General features: G+C 37.3%; 1 pseudogene; it reads left to right on the top strand.

Annotated features, from left to right (window-relative positions):
• The first annotated feature begins 6669 nt into the window (after positions 1 to 6669).
• LOC116569971 lies at positions 6670 to 8627 on the top strand (annotated as a pseudogene).
• The last annotated feature ends 13515 nt before the right edge of the window (positions 8628 to 22142 follow it).

The following is a 22142-nucleotide window of genomic DNA, read 5'->3' as shown; positions in this document are numbered from 1 at the left end:
AATCACTAATATATACAACAGCATGGATGAGTCTCATACCCATTATGCTGTGTAAAAGAATCCAGTGCAAGTAAGTGCAAATTGTATGATTATATTAATCTTAAGTTCTAGAACAGACAAAATTAATCCATGGCAGGGATGGGGGCCATTGATTGGCAGGGAATGGACATAAGGAAAGTTTCTAGATGATAGACATATTTTACATCTTGATAGGGTGTGGGTTACATTTGTGCATCTCAATGTAGTGAATTTTACCTTTAAAAAACTATTTAAAAAATTCAATAAAAATGGGAGGAGAGACTAAATTAAAATGATCAGAATATTAGAAAATTGTTTAAGGGGGCACCTGCGTGGCTCAGTGGGTTGGGCCACTGCCTTCAGCTCGGGTTGTGATCTCGGGGTCCTGGGATCGAGCCCCACATAGGGCTCTCTGCTCAGCAGGGAGCCTGCTTCCTCCTCTCTCTCTCTGCCTGCCTCTCTGCCTGCTTGTGATCTCTGTCTGTCAAATAAATAAATAAAATCTTTAAAAGAAAGAAAGAAAGAAAGAAAGAAAATTGTTTAAGCTGGGTGCTGGGTATACTCTTCCATTTGCTTTAAGTTTAAATTTTTCTAAATAAAATGTAAAAAAAAAAAATTCTTGGCAATTTTCTTACAAAGAGAATTACACTTACAAAATGAATCCTCTGGCCTAATTATGTGGAATGCCTGGTAATAGTCACTCATTGCAAAAGAAACTTATGATTCAAAAAATTTTAAATAATTCTCTTTTTGCCAAAACTTCACATGCCATGTTTTAACTGCAGGGGGGAAATCCATAAAATATTAACCCATAAAGAAACATTGTACATTAGACTTTACTCTGACACTGAATGTCACTTCCCACAGTGCACTGTGTGCTTTTCAGATGCTACTAAAAAAAAAAAAAAAAAAAAAAACCCACATTTTGTAGCCTAGATTACTATATTAAAGAAAAGAAAATCACAGGCTGACAATGCTTCAAGTATTACAGATCAAAATGGGAAATCATAGTAGAATTAGCAAGGTAGCTGTATTTCTGAAAAGGATATATGATATTAACCAAATTCATTTTTCAAATTATACTGGTAATATTTTTGGCATTCATGTGTTCCTCCCAGTTTCTAAAATAAACCATAAGTAGATATTTAATAGTGTAAATATAAAGTCTAATTGAAGGTAATTTTTTAAAATTTAAATTCAAGTTAGGTATCATATAGGATAGTATTGGTTTCAGAAGTAGAATTTGGTGATTCATCACTTACATAGAACACCCAGTGCTTACCCCAACCAGTACCCTCCTTAATGCCCATCACTCATTTAGCCCACATCAACACCTCCCCTCCATCAGCCTTCAGTTTGTTCTCTGTAGTTAAAAGAACTTAGATAGCCATCAAAAGTTGAATGGATAAAGAAGATGTGGTATATATACACAATGGAATACTATGCAGCCATCAAAAGAAATGAAATCTTGCCATTTGCGATGACGTGGATGGAACTAGAGGGTATCATGCTTAGCGAAATAAGTCAATGGGAGAAAGACAACTATCATATGATCTCCCTGATATGAGGAAATGGAGATGCAACATGGGGGGATTAAAGGGGTAGGAGAAGAATAAATGAAACAAGATGGGATTGGGAGGGAGAAAAACCATAAGTGACTCTTAATCTCACAAAACAAACTGAGGGTTGCTGGGGGGAGGGGGGTTGGGAGAGGGGGGTGGGGTTATGGACATTGGGGAGGGTATGTGCTATGGTGAGTGCTGTTGAAGTGTGTAAACCTGGTGATTCAAAGACTTGTACCCCTGGGGCTAATAATACCTTATATGTTTATAAAAAAAAATTAATTTAAAAAAAAAAAAAATAAAGTCTTTTATGGTTTGCCTCCCTCTCTGTTTTTATCTTATTTTATTGTTCTTTCACTTCCCCTATGTTCATGTTGTTTCTTAAATCCCACATATGAATGAAATCATATGGTACTTGTCTTTGACTGCCTTAGTTTGTCTAGCATAATACCCTCTAGTTCCATCCACACTCTTGCAAATGGCAAGATTTCATTGTTTTTGATGTCTCAGTAATATTCCATAGTGTGTGTATATATATTTCATATTACAAATTCCATTATATATATAATATATATATTACATCTCTTTATCCATACATCAGTCAGTGGAAAATTGAAAGGAATATTTTTGTCCTTACCACATTTTTAGAGATTTTCTGTACCTATATCAGAATCAGCCAGATAGTTTTAAAGTTCCCTCAACCTAATTTTTTTTTTCTTATCAATATTTCTCCTACATGTGCTGCCATACTGATTTCTAGACTCTCAGTTGCTATTTTATTATAATTTTTATCCTTTTCTTTTACATTGTTTTATTTATTTTTTTTTAATTAATTTTTTATTTTTTATAAACATATATTTTTATCCCCAGGGGTACAGGTCTGTGAATCACCAGGTTTACATTGTTTTATTTTTTAGCAAGCTTTATAACCTCTTATAATTGATTCTTTGACAGTGACTCCAAATTCCACTATGCATTCCTTAATTCCAAACAGTATCTACACATTCACTGAACAATTTGCTGTACCCATATTTAACCTGTTTGCAAACAGGTCTTAAGTTTCAATTGCACAGTCATAAAAATTTCATTTTCCCTTATTGTGTGTTAAATAAATTGTTAAAAGCAGATCACATTTACACATGAACTTCTTGACTATACTATCAGAGTCAGTTGATAGAAATGATATACTTAACATACCTAGATCCTATGTCACCAGTCACCTGGCTGCCATTTTGAACTGGCAGTTGAATTCAGTTTACGTTGACACAGTTCACCATGAGGCAGAGGGGACTTCCAATCAAGCCCATCTCTTAGAGCCTGAGTAAGAACCACACTGTCTTTAATACTAAAAATGGGCAGAGAAGGATGACCAGGGTTATTTCTTCCCTTCAGGACTGCAGGTTATTTTAGAGGCGTCACCATCCTACCTTCACAACAAAATCAAAATCATGTTGTCAATTTGCAATCAATAGATCTTGGGCTGATGTTGTTTCGTTACCAGTGTTTAATTCCCAATTATACCCCTTTTTATAGTAAAACAGTGACTATTCACAGTTGTCTATATTTAACTCCTTTGGTAAGTGGTGTGCTGAGGGGTATATGTATAGAGTCACTGACAATCTCTGAATTAGAAAAGATTTGGAAGCTCCTAAAGTCCATTAGTAAGAGGACTTTCCATTTATAACTTCCCCTATTTCTTGTGACATTTACTATTGTGAGAACAAATCTACTTTGCTGTTAATGGGAGTATTTGAGGGAATTATCGAGTAGGGCAGGACTCATGCATATAGATATTGACTCTGAACCTAAATCACATGGTGCACATGCATGAAATTTAAGCAAAATCTCTGGAAGTTTCGACTAGTTGATCTCATGACGCACAGCAAATTCATTGTTTTTTGACAACTTCAGAAGGGCCACTCTTACTGCCTGTGCACCTAGACAGTGCGCCACTCAGATAAGGTCACCGTGAACATATGGCTAGATGTTTACTTCTGGTAATTCAGTTACTTCTCTTGCTGTCTAAATGTTGCTGACATGGAGGCTTTAATTATTGGGATATGTTTTAGTTGCTAGGATACTCATTTTATAGGCAGCACTGAAGCATTTCTATTTAGCTAGTTTTTAGCTTAAAATCTAAAGTGACAAAAGCCTTAGTACACTAATTAATTCTATACTTCTTATTCCAGAGATTTCAAAGCTACAGGCACCGTAATATAAAAATTACCCATACATTGGCTGATAACAAAAATAAGGGAAATTGACTCTTCTCCTTCGGCTTTATCATTTTTCTCAATTTAATTCCTAAGCACAAAAGTCAGTTCTGGGTTAAGCTAGGCCCAAAAGAGGATCCTGAACCCACCTTCTCCCACAAACACACCAAACCTACAGCTACATATGCAACAATTTCCCCTGCAAAAAAAAAAAAACCTAAGAACTGCATGATTTCTACAGGTCTGAAAAAATGAGAGAAGGCCCACATCAAAAGGAATAGGAGAGGCTGGGACACAATCTCTCCATAAGCCCCTCTTCCAGCACAGCCACCCACAGTTGAGAGGGAACTGAAAACCCAGAGCTTCTCCTGAAGGAGCTAAGGGTTTGAACGCCACATCAAAAATTCCAAACTTTTAAGATCTGCACCTGAGACATGAACCTCCAAAACATCTAGCTTTGAAAAACAACAGGGCTCGCATCCAGGAAACCCCACAAGGCTGCTGCAATCTGACAAGTACTCTTCAAGGGCACTAGTGCCACACTCACCTCAGCAGGGCCTAGCAGGAAGTGGTTGGTCTAGAAGTGTAGATGCAAAGGGAAGACATCTGATTTGACACACTTCTGGGTGCCCGAAGGGGTGTTCTCTGGGATGGCGGATGGCAGGCACCTTCTCCACACTCTCCCTCTGCATGGCTCCAGCTGGAAGATGCAATCTTTTTTTTTCTTTTCAACCCTAAGTACAGAAGTCATAGAGTGATATGAAGCCTTCATTATGAGAATTAACCATCATCTACCTCCGCAGCTGTCTTTCTCCACTCCTAATTCTACACACCAGCAGCAATGACTTTTAAATGTGGCTACATATAGTTCTGAAGATGGTTTTCTTCATGTTGCAAAATAAGGTGTACTTAAAGCTTTCTTTATATTTCAAATATAGATTTTCTCCATTTCTTCTCTGCCATTTATATGAAGATTTAGATGATTTATATAATCCTCTCACTCCTCCTATGTCTTCTTACTACAGTTATTTGTTTTTGATTCCTTGACTGAGGAATATTGTGAAAGACAAACTTTATGAATCCCTTAATATATGAAGGTCTTTAACTTCATATTCACTCATGACTAATAATTTGGCTGGCATAAGTATTCTAGGTTTAAAGTTACTTTTACTTTGAACTTTAAAGAATTACTCTGTAATCTACTAGTGGTACTGATCCTGACATGTCCGAACTAGTTATGTCTTATTGTATATATTACTTTCCCTTATAAAAAGCTTTTAGAATCTTCTATACTTGATTTTCTGAAATTTCTTACAGATGTCTAAGGTCATCTCACAGATGTCTCATTTCTCATGCAGAAGACTTTCCTATTTCAAGACCCGTGCTTCCCTTCAGTTCTGGAAATTCAGTTTAAAATTTCATTTTGGGAGGAATACTTTTCACTCCACTTTGTCAGCACTCTCCTGGAAATCTGATCAGTTGAAACTAACTTCTTGGACTGATCTTCCATCTCATGTATTTTCTTTTTTATTTTCTTTTTTACATCTTAATTCTATTTTTTTTTTTCAGTGTTCCAAGATTCATTGTTTATGCACCATAACCAGTGCTCCATGCAATACATGCGCTCCTTAATACCCACCACTAGGCTCACCTAACCCTCACCCTCCTCCCCTCTGCATCTCATGTTATTTTCAAGGGGATTTCTTATCTTCAACAATTACAAGGTTTCTTTAAAACATGTATATATATATATATATATATGTACACACACATATATATATACACATATACATATGTATATATATGCCTGCATGCATATTTTTAATTTCTAAGAGTTCTTTTTGCTGTTATTCCTTTTTACTACATTTTCTTGATATATGGGTAGAATACAAATGTATTCTTGAATTTTTGTAGGCTATTAATTTAAAATGTGTGGGGAGAGGAGGCAAGGCTGGTTGTTTAACTTTCTTTCCTCCATATCAGTTTAAGGTATTTTTTCAATACTTTGAAGACTTTCCTCAGATAGGTAATGAATGTTTACTGTCTCCCCATATTTAAAATAAGTAGAGGGTCTATATCCACAGGCATCTGCTAACAGTAGACTCATTTGAGTTTGAGCAGCCAATAAATGGGCAGCTTCCTGGGGAACCCCTTCTAGGGTGAACATATATAGTAAGTAAAAGAATGGTCTCCCAAGGATGTCCACATCCTATTCTTCAGAATATGTTTGGTTACTTGGCAAAGGGGAATTAAGTTTGTAGACTGGTATAAACATTGCTAATTAGCTACCATTAAGACAAGGAGATTATCCTGGATTATTCTCCTGGACCCAGGACTCACAAACCTGCTTAAAAGTGGAAGAAAGAATTGAAAGAGAAATCCAGAGGATGACAGTATGAAAAGGACTCTGCCTAATATTGCTGGCTTTAAAGATGGGAGAAAAGTATCCATGGGCCAAGGAAAGTGGGCAGCCTCCATAAACTGGAAAAAATAAGGAAATGTATTCTCCCCTAAAGCTTCCACAAAGGAACACAGTTCTGCTGACATCTGAATTTTGGCCCCCTGAGATCCATGTTGGATGTCTAAAGCTACAAAACTGTAAAATAATAAATTTGTATTTTTTTTTAAAAATCACCAAGTATGTGGTAATTTGACAAAACAGCAACAGAAAACTCCTGCAGATTTTGGTCCTGAGAGTAGGGTGCTACTCTGACAATATCCAAATTAGAACGGGGCAGTGGCAGAAGCCAGAACAATTTTGAGGAGCATGACAGAAAAAGTCTACAGTGACTTCAGCAGACCTTTAGTAGAAATATGGATAATAATGATTTCTTAGTAAAGACACAGAAAGAGGTGAGGAGCATGGTAGAGAAGGTATGTATCACTCTGAAGTATCCCTAAATCATAAGCAAACTGCTGATAAAAACAGTACAGACATTAAAGGTGCTGCTGGTGAGAAAATGAGGAATATACTATTGGCAACTTTCAGCTCCTTTTTCCCCCCCAGGTATAGAATTTCATCCTCTGGGTAGAATACAATGTATTTCTAAGTTTTTATAGGTCATTATAAGGGGATAAGGAGGAAAGGAGAGGGTGTTTGATTAATTCTGCTTCCTCAAGGGTCAGTTTTTCTGCTTGTGTTGTTCTTTCCTTCCTTGTAGACTTCCCTCAATTGTCTGGGAAAGAAAATCCTTGTAATGGAGTGGCAGGCAGCTTAGCCGAACTGTGGCCTGTGGTTCTATAAAAAGCAAAACTTTTAAAAGAGAAATGTAGGTATTTAGTGGAGAAGATTCCAAGTCAAGTGTTGAAAGTGTGAATAGTTTTGTTTTGTTTCCCTTGCTGCTCATTAGAAAAGTGGAGAGGAAAGGAAGAAATTCAGCAAAGAATTGTTTACAAGGAATCAGGACTTAACACTTTGGGAACCTCAGCCTATTTAGACTGCAAGAGATGCTGAAATTACAAGACCACTGCCAGGAAATCATGCTCTAGAGAAACAACTGAGGGTGTCACTGAAGAGTTTCCCCAATAACTGAGAAAAATCAGTAGGTCAGAGTACTCAGACACACCACAGATAATGCATGCCACACACAGATCTCCTCAGCCAGCTGAGCAAAAGCCACATTTGAGATGGGAATATCCAGAGACATGTCGGAAGGAGGGGCCTCTTGCTAATGAAGTGAATTCCTAGATATGCATGAGTGAAAGGCAGGGTTCTTGAAAATGTTCACCAGCAGATCACTACTAGCTCAGACTGAAAGGAACAGAGAGAGGATAAAATAAAAGGGTTGTATTTTTTTTTTAATTATCATTAATAACACAATGCGAGTTTTCTGGAAGCCTAATTCACTCATTGACCTGTATCTTCAGATTCAGGTTCAGTACTTCTGGCAGGACTGCTTCATAGAAGATATGGTATATTTCCACCACAAGGTACATATTACCTAACTGTCTCTTTTTTGTAGGTGATGTTGTTAGCAATTGATGATTGCTGCTTAGACCCATGAATTCATTAGGAGTTGCAAAGCAACTCAGAATACTGATTGTATCATTTCTTCATTTACTAATTTTATTACTTATTGCCGCTGGATGTATTTTTCAAAAAGGTAAAATCATGACTTTCATGCAAATTTAACATAAACACACATCTAGGATTTTACTCAATTCATTACTGAGAAAATGTCATATATAAAAAGCAGTCCAGCCTCAGTCAGATGGGCCAGAGACACTTCTAGAAGCACGAGCACAGTGGCTGCAACCCCAAGTCCAGTTGAAACTTATATTGGTTGGCGATGGTCCTGAAAAAACAACATTTGTGAAGTGTCATCTGATTGGTGAATTTGAAAAGATGTAACCACTTTATTGTTGAGGTCCATCCCCTTGTGTTCCATACCAACAAAGAACTTATGAAGTTCCTGGTATGGGCTACAGCTGGTCAGGAGAAATTTGGTGGGCTGAGAGATGGTTAGGATATCCAAGCCCGGTATGCCACTATAATGTTTGCTATAATATGAAGGATTACTTACAAGAATGTGCCTAGCTGGCATAGTGATCTAGTACAAGTATGTGAAAACATCCCCACTGTGCAATGGGGCAACAAAGTAGACATTAAGGACAGGAAAGGTAAGGCAAAATCTATTGCCTTCCACCAAAAGAAATTCTATGACATTTCTGCCAAAAGTCAATACAACTTGAAAAGCCCTTCTTGTGACCTGCTCGAAAACTAACTGGAGATCCTAACTTGGAGTTTGTCACCATGGCTTCTCTTGCCCCACCAGAGGCAGTCATAGACCCAGCTTTGGGAGCACAGTGTGGGCATGATCTAGAGGTTGCTTAGACCACTGCTTTCCGGCTGAGCATGACAACCTGTGAGCAAGTGCAGCTGGAGCCCAGGGTCAGAAGGCAACTGTCCTGTGATGTCAGTGGTACAGCATGCTTGTCATTTCATTCTATACCTGAGCAGGTCACCTGTGTCATCTTTGGGATGCTGATGGAGATGAACAGACTTCAGAGTGAATATGGCAATTTAAAAAGTACCTTCATTCATTTTTTAGACCTGCATATTTCGCTGTTTTGGAATGCAGTTGTTTGTTTCCTGAGCCTCAAATATAAGACTGCTATCATCACATTAAAAAAAAAAAAAAAAAAAAAGTAGTTCAAAGAACATTCTGAGGTGCTAGGAATTTATTATAAATTTAATAAAGGAATGTTAGAATCGGTTTTTGAGATCATATACCAAACTGGTCAGCATTTTATCTTTGGGGTTACCTTTTCCACTGGGCAGGAACAATTTGCTTATCTACTAGACAAAAATCTACAGGATAATATGTATTTAATATGTAACTTCACTCAGCCTATAATCTGTGATCCATTGTCTTAACGCTGTCTAGCTTCACTAATCTTTTTAAAAGTAAACCTCCGGGTGCCTGGGTGGCTCAGTGGGTTAAGCCTCTGCCTTCAGCTCGGGTCATGATCTCAGGGTCCTGGGATCGAGTCCCACATCGGGCTCTCTGCTCAGCAGGGAGCCTGCTTCCTCCTCTCTCTCTCTCTCTGCCTGCCTCTCTACCTACTTGTGATCTCTGTCTGTCAAATAAATAAATAAATAAATAAAATCTTTTAAAAAAATAAATAAAAATAAAAAAATAAAAAAATAAAAGTAAACTTCCCCTCATCAATTCTTTGGTCACTAAGAAGTACAATTCTAATATACAAGGCAGAGTAAATCCTGGATTCCTTTCCTTTATCTGCCTATATTCAAAACAGTGAGCTTCTTAAATAAATCATGAAGACTTCATGGATTTTAACATATCTGATGTGTTTCAACCCATTTTAACTGTGATCTGTATTATCCTTGTACTTTTTTAAGTAAATGGAAGCATACTAAACATGTTTTTGAAAGAGACTAAAAAAGAAAAAGCTAGCAAAAGATTAATGTGAAAAGAACCAAAGCAAATTGGTTGGTAAGGATCTTCCAAATCTACAGTGTGCTTGTGGAAACTATAATCCCATGCAGAAATGGATACCATCTAGAACATAATAAACAGAGATAGTATTATGAAGAGGATAATCAGAAAATCTCAGGTCTTCTCTCAAATTTCACAGCAAAATTAAATGCAATCAAAATGTTGTCCTAGAAAATTGCATCCTTAACACTTGAAATGAACAGAATCAAAACCTTTACATACAACTGTGAATACCAATTTTTTGATTAGTCACTTTGGCACTTGTGTGTAGATTATTAAAATTAGTATCATACAGTAAATATAAATTTCCTTTTATACATTCCATGATCCCTCTTAGCTTTCTAACTCAAGTCCCTTAGGAAGAGACTTCACTAATCTAGCATTGAATTGGGTTTTGAAGCCAATCTTTTACACAGCAATAGCTCATTTGGCAAAATAATTTAATTACAGAAATGTGACACACATGAGCATGTTTGCAATGATTAATGAATCACTTCATAAAAAGTGAATTTCCAATGAGCTGAAAAATTTATGTATCAATTAAAACTCAAGAAAATAAGTTTATTGAATATTTTTATGAGCTAAATTAATCACTAGTTATTTTTAAATAAATATTTTTAATGACATGGAGAGTTAAGAATTTTAAAGCCAAGAACAACAATTTACAGTTGTTATCCTTACCTGAAATTCTTCTCTAAGTTAATTGCAATAGCTGTAAATATGTTTCCCAAACCCATGTGGGGCTCCAAGCTGCCTTTCTTATTCCTCATTTTTTAATTATTTGGGATGAGATGATAGGCAGCACCCTACCCCCTCACACCATTAAATCCATGAGTTTGGTTTTTTTGTTTGTTTGTTTGTTTATTTGTTTTATAAATCTATGAGTTTTTCCTGGTGGAGTCACTGAGTTTATTTCCTTTGACTACTGTTTCCCTGTTGCAGAAACCTCGACTTCTTCTAAATAAGTTTTTTTCCTGACATTTAAATTCTTTAGGGGAAATAGTGTAGATGACACTGGATAGGATGTTAAGCTGTGAAATGTGTATGTGTCTAAATACAAGCAGTCTAGGGGTGCCTCGGTGGCTCAGTGGGTTAAGCCTCTGTCTTCGGCTCAGGTCATGATCTCAGGGTCCTGGGACTGAGCCCCACATCAGGCTCTCTGCTTGGCAGGGAGCCTGCTTCTCCCTCTCTCTTTGTCTACCTCTCTGTCAAATAAATGAATAAAATCGCTAAAATAAATAAATAAATACAAGCAGTCTTATAAGAGGGTCACAGTGAGTCCCAGGTGACCAAGGACAGCTGAAATGCACGTTACTGAAATTTCGTTATTATTTGTGGGACACAGTTTTAATATGCCTCTTTGAGATATCTTTAATCCATGTGTGAAAAATTTCTGTATATATATGTGTGTCTATTTAAAATGTAGTAATTTACTCTGGAAGCCAGCATTAGTTTATCAGAACCTTACAGAGCAGTCTATATCCATTCTTAACCTAGAGATTCTTGGCTTGGATTCGGGAATATCAGTCTTTTGGAATACTTTTCACCTCTTGCATAATTCCTTCTCACTTTCCATTTCAGATACCTCATTTACTGAATCTCTAAGTATCAGGCTGCTCTAGGATTCAGACTTTGAGTCTAGACAGAAAAGAGAACAGACTCAATTCTTCTCTGTCTAGACTTAATCCCTTAGTGATCTTACCCTACAGTAAGGCGCAAAACCCAGCTCTACACAAATAACTTCCAGTTTTCTATCTCTAGGTTAGCTCTCTTCCCTGAACTTCAAGGGAGTATGTATACTTGAAAGCAACACCATTATTCCAGTTTCTCAGGCCACAAATGTAGGCATCTTCTAGAATTTTTTACACCTCACTGCACATTGCGTTCAGTAGTAAACTGAACTGGCTCCAACTTGAAAATGTCCATAATTCAAAGACTTCTCACCACATCCACTGCCATCAACCTGGATCACGTCATTGTCATATCTCCTGGAATACAGCATGGCCTCCTATCTGATACATGAGGCAATTCCAGGCAGAAAACTGAAAACAAGTGTGAATTATTAAGGAGGATTTAGTCAAGGTACTATCTACAAAGGCCAATAGTAGGTACAGGAAATCAGAGAAGCGGCAACATGGAGAGAGGCACTGGCAGGAACTGTGGCCCTGGTGGGTGGACACAACCAACAGGGACCTGAAACAGCGGGAGAGGAGGGTAATAGTGAAGTCTTGTCCTTCTCCCGCTCTCCCCCTGAGTGTCTCTAATTAATTGAACCCAATGCAAGCTAGAGTCAAAGAAGCTGATTAGTGGTTAATATAAGCCATTCAGGTTAGCCCTGTGAGGCACATGGCAGCAAGAGAAGACTAGAGAGTGATGTCTACCACTATTCTCCCTTCTTCTTGACTTTTTTTTTTTTCCCCAGCCCCCAGGCAGTAAAGTTGTGTGAAAACAAGCCAGACGTTGTTGGATGCCTGCTCCAAGCTCTCAGCAATTTTCTGTAGCACCTTAAAAGTCTACAAGGCCCCCCATCCAAAGCTCTTCCATTTTAATGACCTCATCTCTTATTCCTTTATGCAATTTTCTAGAGCGACACCACTCTCCTTATGGTTTCTTGAGCCTCCCAGGCACACATCTGCTTCGGGCCATTACAATTTACTGCTGTCGGCTTGAGCTTCCTTCCTCCGGTAATTCCACGTGACTCACTCCAGGATGTACTCGGACGTCACCCTCTCGGCAACATCGTTCCTGGCCATCTGGCTAATGCTCCGCCAGCCCTCACATCAAGTCCTGACTCACTTTTCTCCACGGAAAAATTCCATTTTCTATCCTCTTTCTACCTTCTCTTGTATTTTATATGAGATGTCACTTCAACATCTAATATATTTAGTTTAATGTGAGCTCCATGAAGATAGGGTTTGTTGTTCTCCATGTCTAGATCAGGGCTGATCCAAAGAGATGCTTAATAAATATTTGTTTCTCAAGTGAATAAAACCAAAAAACGATCTCACCTTCCTTTTCCTAAGAATTTTCCTATCATAAGATATTTGAAATCCTGTGAGTGCAGCAGGGTGTTCCATTTTTAACTGGTTTTATAGCCACACTTTAACAAACAAACCATGCATCCTTCCCTCTACCTCGCATCTGTGATGACCTGGGAAGGCAGGCAACGCGTGAAACACTGCAGCCTATTTATCCCTAAGAGTCAGATATTGAAACGCACAGTAGCAGGAGAAGGAAAGCTTGCCCTCACCATACAATTTCAATTAGTAGTGGTGAGATTTGTAATATCCTCAGGAAGGAGAACAGGCCCTTAGCAATTTAAATTCTGAGCATACCGCCAACAGTAAACTGCAGGAAAGCATATCTGATGTGGGTGGTGATATAGAGGAGAATTAATGGGAAAAACTGTATTCTCACACTTCAAACATTATCATATGCCGTGGGGACTTACACTCTATCAGCAGCAAAGTACAAAACAAGTTACAGTGACTGACATGTTGGTCTGTCTCTATTTAGCAAACTGATTAGTCTCCCCTTTGGAAAATGATCATGGTATTTGTTTACCTTCAAAATGTTATATTATAAATGCTGCTTAAATAAATTAAAGTTACTTCAATTTAAAAACATGAGTAAGAGTGATGATGACCTAAACATGGTATTTAAGCTAAAGCAGAATCCCTTCTGTTTTGCTTTCCCCATCTGCACGATAATAAAAAACACACAAAGAGAGATTAGATGTCCTCAAATAACATTGGGATAGAAGAGTAAAATATTTCAGTGTATAATATCTCATGTTGAAAATTTATCTGTTTAAAAATATAACTGCCTTCAAAAATAAAATGTGCTTAAATTAGATACTGTGAGTAATTTTATGTTTTAAATATACCTGCTAATTACTACAACAAAACTATCCAGGGGACTTCTGATTATAGAAAAAATGTATACAATTTGGTGCTCCTTATCAAAGTAATCAAACACTGGTTCCTAAAAGTAACTGGGTTTATATTTATTTGTGTTTCCAATAAATCCGTATTAGTTCTTGATTTCCTAACTCCTCTCCACCTATTTATCAGTGTAGTCCGCTTTTTGATCTCTAAGTAGAGCTCCTTTGGCCCTGAAAGTGGAGAAACAGAACACCCTGTACATTTCTGAATTACCAAAAGGAAACATAAAACCCTAAATGAATCTGCAATGTGAAAAAAAGAAAACATCCAGCTCTAGTCAAGATCAGACTACCTATCAATATATACATCAATTAACTGAGAAACACCACAGATTGAATATATACATCAATTAACTGAGAAACACCACAGATTAAAAAAATGTTTCAGTCAACTCAGGGTCACACACACACGTGAATATATTAGAGCACATAAAACTTGAGATTCTCATGAGAACCAAATAAATCACAATCTTCCTATGTAATGTATGCATGAAAATGTTTAGGTGATCAAATAATCAAGGTTTTCCTAGCTAGAATACATTTGAGATGTATTAACTTGAATCTGATAATGGATAAAGAAGATGTGGTCCATATACACTATGGAGTATTATGCCTCCATCAGAAAGGATGAATACCCAACTTTTGTATCAACATGGATGGGACTGGAAGGGATTATGCTGAGTGAAATGAGTCAAGCAGAGAAAGTCAATTATCATATGGTTTCACTTACTTGTAGAGCATAGGGAATAACATGGAGGACATTAAGAGAAGGAAAGGAAAAGTGAATTGGGGTAAATCCGAGAGGGGAGATGAACCATGAGAGACTGGACTGAGAAACAAACTGAGGGTTTTGGAGGGGAGGGAGTAAGGGGATGGGTGAGCCTGGTGGTGGGTATTAAGAAGCGCACATATTGCATGAAGCACTGGGTGTGGTGCATAAACAATGAATCTTGGAATGCTGAGGAAAAATACCTTATAAAAAAATAAACAACTGAATAAAGAAAATCTATTTAGAGTCTAAATGTTCATTGGTACTCAACGCAACTTACCACCCCACTGTTCTTGCTTCCTAGGGTGGCTTTCAGTACTCCAAACTGCCTAAGCCTTCTCCCACCTCATCTCACTAACTCCTGGCACAGAAAAATCAGCATCATCTCAAAAAACTTCCCAACTTTCTTCCTTTTGGGGCTATCTGATATTCACCCTGCCCCTCTTTTAAGCACTTAATGCAGCAGTTTGAGGCTAAGAATGCCTGTTTTGTGTCCCAGCTCTACCCTTACTAGCTGTATGTCCCCAATTCCCCATCGGGCACGAGGGAGCTCTTGTCCTGTTTCAAAGAGAGGACACATGTACTGAGTCTGACACACAGCCAATGCTCAAGTGATTCAAGATCTACACTGTGAAGGAGGAATCACATCTTAGATCTCACCCAACAACAAGCTTCACTGAATAGTAGCCAAGTAAAGGCATGACAAACAGCATTCACGCATCTCTGGAGGACCTCAAGCTAGCCATTGCAACTTCCCAAAAGTCCTTTTTGCAACACTGGGACATTTTCAGTTTCAGAGTAATGGTTCAGCACTATGTGTGTCCTCAAGTCAGCTCCGAGAAAGCCATTTCGTCTTGGGAGTTTCTTACGTTTTAGAGTTGGCTTGTCACTCAGGGAAACTCGAGTCTCCAGCCAGCTCAGCCCGATGAGGTTGTGCGACTGCCTGGTGTTTGCCTCTTCCTGGACTTCTGGCCTGGTGCTCCCACTTCCCCCTGCTGGTACCAATCACTTGAGGCTCTCCGACTTCCTCTTCCTATCCAAATCTCCACACTCAGTAGCCTGCCTAATAGCAGCTATCTCTGCTCTTTACCCCTTGAGCCAACGGAGAGAGGCTTGGAGGAGGCTTTGATCCACCTGATGGTCCTACAGCAGCCAAAGGCAACTGGGCCGCATTTCTGCCATTTCCACATTTGGAGCACATTGCAATTTGCTTCCACATTTTGAGCCAGCCTTCCTCTTGCTACATCATGACAGCTGTTTCCTTCTTCAAATGACTTCACATGTGTTTCATATTCCAAAAATTTCTCGTAGCTTTGTAACAACCAAAGGCATTCTTAGTTTTTCAGTTTTTTTATTGACTCATAAACACACATATATAGATATAGGTGGGAAGAGGAACATACTGGACATATATCTCTATTTACATAATTGCATTTTCTAAGGATTTTGGTAGCTGACAGGGAGAAGATACCACAAAACTATTTGAATTTACTGAGCTTAACAAGATGCCATATCTAGAGGAAGATCTCCTATTTTCTATGGAAATAAAAAATCATAAATTTAATAAAGCAATCTTAAATGTAACCCCATTAACAAAAAAACAAAAGCTTTTTAAAGGTGGTTCAAAACATGGATTTTATTTCAATTTCTGAAGAACGCTAAAAATAAGCAAAGCTCCTGTATCTCTAGACTACAATCACAGTTCTTTCTTCATGCAGAATCGACTCTAAAGTGCCACGATAATGCAAATAACTTTTTAAATATATTGTGATAGAGAAATATCAGAGAAAGCAAGACTATCATTGACAGAGACAGATGCGTCCAGGATTTACATTACTCCATTCTTTACATTCAGTTGTGAACTTGGGCTACATACTGAGACTGGCAGCAGAGTTTGGGACAATTCTCTCCAAAATGTTTGATCATATCAATTATTTTAGGCTTTCTAGATGGACAACTGATCCACACCAATCTGAAAGTGTTCCTTAATCTAAGAAGACCATCCTAAACAAACAACAACAACAACAAAAGCAAAACAAACAAACAAACAAAAAAAAAAACAAAGACTCTACTGGATCGATCACCTGAAAGTCTCAATCTATGTTTCATGGAGGAGCACATGGATGATGCAGTCAGTTAAACATCTGGCTTGGTTTTGGCTCAGGGTGTGAATTCAAGATCATGAGATCGAGCCCAACATCACTCAGCACAGAGTCTGCTTAAGACTCTCTCTGCACCTCCCCTTCCCACTCACTCTCTTCCTCTCTCTCAAATAAATTAATCTAAAAAATTGTTTCATGGAACCCTACAACTCCATAGCAAAAAACAAATACTCTTATTCAAAAATAGGCGAAGTACTTTTTTTCCAAAGAAGACATAAAAATGGCCAACAAGTACTTGAAAAGGTGTTCAACATCACTAATCATTGGGGAATTGCAAATCAAAACCACAATGGTATACAACTTCATACTTGTTAGAGGATGACACTTGTCAAAAAGACATAGTAGGATAACAAATGCTGGCAAGGATGTGGTGGAAAGGAAACCTGGCGCACTGTTGGTGGGATTGTAAACTGATATAGTCAGTTTATGGAAAACACTATGTTAGTTCCTTAGCAATTAAGAATAAAACTACTATATGATCCCATTTTTATATATCCAAAGGAAATGAAACCAGTATCTCAAAAAGATACCCATTCTCCCAGTTCATAGCAGCATTATTTACAATAGCCAAAGGATGGAAACAACATCAGTGGACAATAGCAGTGTCCACTGCTGGAAGAATGGAACAGAAGAAAAAATTACACACACACACATACACACACACACACACACACACACACACACACATATATATATATATTATTATTCTGGATATTATATATTATATCTATAATGTATTCTATATTATATAATATAGAATATATAGGATATATACAATATATTTTATATATATATTATTCAGTTTATAAAGATGAGGAAATCTGTCATATGCAATAGCATTGATGAACCTGGAGGGTATTACACTAAGTAAAATAAACCAGATAAAGAAAGACAGATACAGCATGGTATCACTTGTATGTAGAGTCTTTATTAAAAAAAAAAAAGAATGCGTGCCTGGGTGACTCAGTGGGTTAAAACCTCTGCCTTCAGCTCAGGTCATCCCAGGGTCGTGGGATCGAGCCCCACATTGGGCCCTCTGCTCAGTGGGGAGTCTCTTTCTCCCTCTCTCTCTGCCGGCCTCTCTGCCTACTTGTGATTTCTCTCTCTCTCTTTCAAATAAATAAATAAATAAATAAATCTTTTTTTAAAAAGTAGAATCCATGGAAGCAGAATAGAAAAGTGGTTGCCAGGGGCTGGGAGTTGGCAGGTGTGGAGATAGAGAGAAATAGAGACTAGTACAAGGGTTCCCACTTTTAGTTACAAGCTGAACAAGGACTGAAAATCTAAAATATAGTTGTATATAGCTTTATTTAATTACTATTAATTTTTAATATAAATAATTATCTAGGGGCACTTGGGTGACTCAGTGGGTTAAGCCTCCACCTTCCACTCAGGTCATGATCTCGGAGTCCTGAGATCGAGTCCCGCTTTGGGCTCTCTGCTCAGCAGGGAGCCTGCTTCCTCCCCTCTCTCTCTCTCTCTCCCTCTCTCTGCCTGCCTCTCTGCCTACTTGTGATCTCTCTGTGTCAAATAAATAAATAAAATATTTTTTAAAATAATAATTACCTATAGGTTAACCAAGTATAGGTTTCTAATTTCTGTCCCTTCCTCAAACAAAACACAAGATTTAACATACTTTACTTGTTGAGCATTTCATGCCAATATAATTTATTCTGGTCTGGATTTTAGTTCTACCATTTTTAAGTTCCCAAGGTTATTGTAATTAACAGCTACAGTAAATAACTGACATTTTTTAAATGAATTTTTGAGTTTACACATTTCCCATATTTCTCCTGTGTCCATTATTTCTGCTAGTGAAAAGTCCTTTCTTTAAGTGCTTAATCATCAGATAGCTAGAAATGTCTCTATTTTAACTTTTTTTTTAAAAAATTTTTATTTATTACAGAGAGAGAGCGCGAGCGAGCATGTGGATGAGTTGGAGGGAGGGGCAGAGGGATAGAGAGAAGCAGATTCCCCACTGAGTACGGAGCACGATGGAGGACTTCATCTAGGACCCCGGGGTCATGACCTGAGCTGAAGGCAGATGCTTAGCTAAAAGAGCCACCCAGGCACCCAATTTAACTTAATTCTTGAATTCAAGTTTATTTAAGTATAAAATGAGAGATCAACAATTTTTAATCATGTATATTATGATTCCCCATTTTCTTTTCACATTTATTTCATTAAGACATCTGTCCTAATTGTCATTTCTTTGTAGATAACTGCCTTTTCTGTGTGATAACTTTAAAGGTTTCTTTTTCTTCATTCTTGGTATTATTGTCTACTTTCATGTTCTAAGCATTTTTCATATTTTTTATCTTAATCCATATAAGAAACCTCTGTACTTTAAGAAATATTCTACAACTCCATTAAAATCTGTCTTGTTGAACATTTATATTTATTTATTCTGCCTGTAACTTAAAATGTGCTCTTTTCCCTAAGAACTTCAGTCTTTCTTGAATTCTTGAAAAGATTCTTACTCTCTTCCCTTAATGTTTTTATTTTTATCAAATTTATGCAGTCACTTAGTTTAAAAGAGTCTTATGATTATACAAAGTTTCCTGTGAAAAGTAGCAGTTGCCATCACTGCCCTAGCATACCCTTCTTTTCAAAGAAAGCAATCTTCCCCCTCTTTTAGCAGATATTTTAGGATTTACCTCTACATCTCTTAATGTTGCTGATTTCTCCTTTTTTTTTAAAATAGGCTCTGCACTCAACCCTAAGATCAAGAATCATAAGATCTACGAACTCAGCCCAGCCAGATGTCCCTTGATTTTTCCAGCTTTAAGTATTACCAGTACTGACTTGTCACTACAAAGGGTGAGAATTTAGCTTTCATTCTTCCCTTTTCCCTTTGCCTTCATCACACACAAACACATACCCTTTTGTGCTGACCCTCTATAAGTCTTAACCCTATATAATCTCTCTCCCGAGTGCAGGCAGAACCTGTGACTTGCTTCTAACCCACAGAAGATGCAAAGGTGAAGAAATTGTACTGATGTGATTAAGGCCCCAAATCAGTTGACTTTGAGGTTATCAAAGGAAAGAATATCCTGGGTAGGCTTAACTTAATTGGATAAAATCCTTTAAAAGAGGGAAGCAGGCACTTGAGCAGGTCAGAGAGGCTCTCTTACTGACTTGGAAGGAAGCTGCCATGACTTCTACAGGTATTAGCCAATGATCTCTTCCAAGTCCCTGAGGGAGCTTGGAAGCGGGTCTTTCCTCACATGACCATGCAGCCTGGCCAGCACCTTGAAGGAGCTTTGTGAAACCCCAATCAAAGGATCCAGCCGGCCTCTGCTGGCACTCCTGACCCACCAAAAATGCGAGGTAATAAATTAATGTGAGGTATTGTTTGAAGCCACTACATTTGTGCTACTTTATTACAGCAATAGAGAATTGGTTCTCCTTTCCTTGTTAACTTCCCATATAGAGTTTCAGTCTCATCAGTTTTGAGTGTTTATATGATTATGACATGCGAGTGCTTTTTGTAACTTAGTGAACTATGGCTACTTTTCCTCCCTGCAGAAAAATTAATCACTGCTCCTACCCCCCTTTTCTTTGTTGTGATATTTTTTAGTCATCTTACTTTCCCTTCTTTTTTTTTTTAAGATTTTATTTATTTATTTGAGAGAGACAGATAGAGAGAGAGAGAACACGAGAAGGGAGAGTGGCAGAGGGAGAAGCAGACTCCTTGCTGAGGAGGGAGCCGGAAGTGGGACTCAGTCCTGGGACTCCAGGATTATGACCTGAGCCGAAGGCAGTCACTTATCCAATTGAGCCACCCAGGTGGCTCCCACCAAGGTCTCTTCCCGTCGAGAGACTGTAATTCATTAAGTATTCTATCAGTTTGACTGGCTGGGGTCTATTCCAGAAGTTTTTTCACTTGATTCAATTATAATTAGTTCCTCTAATCTGAACACATGATGATCATGCTATTCCCACCCTTTCTGATCATTTTGGGGAGTCTCTGACTTCTTTCCCACATGGTAGATGTTGTTTCCTAAACTGTATGTATTCCTCTTTCCCTTTTTTGGTGAATAATGTCTTCTAGAGAAGACATTCATGGCTTCATTCTGCCTGTTGATTTCATTGACATTTTGACTAGGTATATAATTGTAGTGAGAAATTTCCCACAGAACTTTGAAACCTACACTACCTAGATACCTTCTTGTCTAAGGCCACACCACCCTGAACACATCTGATCTGGTGTTGTTACTGGGAAGGACAAAGTTACTCTGATTCATGTTCCTCTGTATGTAGCCTCCTTTATTTCCTCCCTGGAAGTTGAGAAACATAGTCTGGAGTGCTTAAATTTTCAAATCGCTGTGCCTTGGATAGTTTAGACCGAGATGATTTGCTTTTGCAAATTACTCCATTTATAGTTGTTTCTCTCTTGTATTTTATCTATCATTGTTATATCTTTGTAGCAAAGAAAGATACATCAAAGCATGAACTTACAGCACCATCCTAACTGAAATAAACTATTTTAAAATGTCAAAAACTTAAGTAAAACCATAAAGTTAACAGTTTTACATTCAAGGTGTTGAAATATATTCTTACCAAGAAAATTATACTGGGACAAATGAGACAAAAAAGCATTAAATACTAATAATCTGAATTTGCCCAAAATATTTTCTTACTACAAGAAAAAATACCACTCTGCTAATCTCCTATTGAAATTCATCCCTATTATTTTCAATTTTCAGAAGTCGGAGTAAAGATGAATTTAAAAGTATGTAATAGAATATTGAGCTTTAAGAGTTTCAATTAAAATTAAAATGTCTCTTGGGTTCAGGGATAGAGAAAGAAAGTCTTAATCTCTACATTAAGTGCTATGAATAAAACAATTTAGGAAAAGCAACAAAATTTACAGCAGGGTCTATCTTTGTCGAAAAGAACAAACCACACAACTTTGCTAAGGAGATTTTCTGAAAATACCTCAGAATATTATGGCCTATTCTTTCATTTTGTTTCTGGGATCCTAAATACATGCTAGTGAGAGGGTAAATTCTTATTCAGTTTACATCTTAAAAACCCCTAAAAAGATAAAAAAGGTTAAAATATGAATGTCTACTATTCATCCCCCTCCAAAACAAACAAAGAATTTAATAAGATGAAGTGAAAAGTATTTTTTTCTACTTTTTCCTCCCTGAAAGTTGAGAAATTTCCCATAGTCTTTAAGTATTTGAAATATTAAACTGATGTGCCAAGATGATTTGCTTTTGCAAATGAGTCAGTTTATGGCTATTATCTTTTTTATATTTTATCTATCATTGTTATATATTTGTAGCAAAGGGAATGCATCAAAGCATGAACTCAGCATCATCCTGACTGAACTAAACATCTTCACTCCTAATAGATAAAGAGCAACAGTGTATATTCATTTATATTTAGATTAAGAACACTGCCAAAACTATGTGTGAAAGCATTATAGGTCCTTTCTGTTATTTACACTTGAGTATATAATATTTAATATATATTAATATAATAACATATAACTTTATATATAATA

This window comes from Mustela erminea, chromosome 12 (assembly GCF_009829155.1).
Source record: "Mustela erminea isolate mMusErm1 chromosome 12, mMusErm1.Pri, whole genome shotgun sequence".
Classification (NCBI taxonomy): Eukaryota; Metazoa; Chordata; class Mammalia; order Carnivora; family Mustelidae; genus Mustela; species Mustela erminea.
Note: the sequence above shows the minus strand (reverse complement) of the source record. Positions and strands in the feature narration are given on the sequence as shown.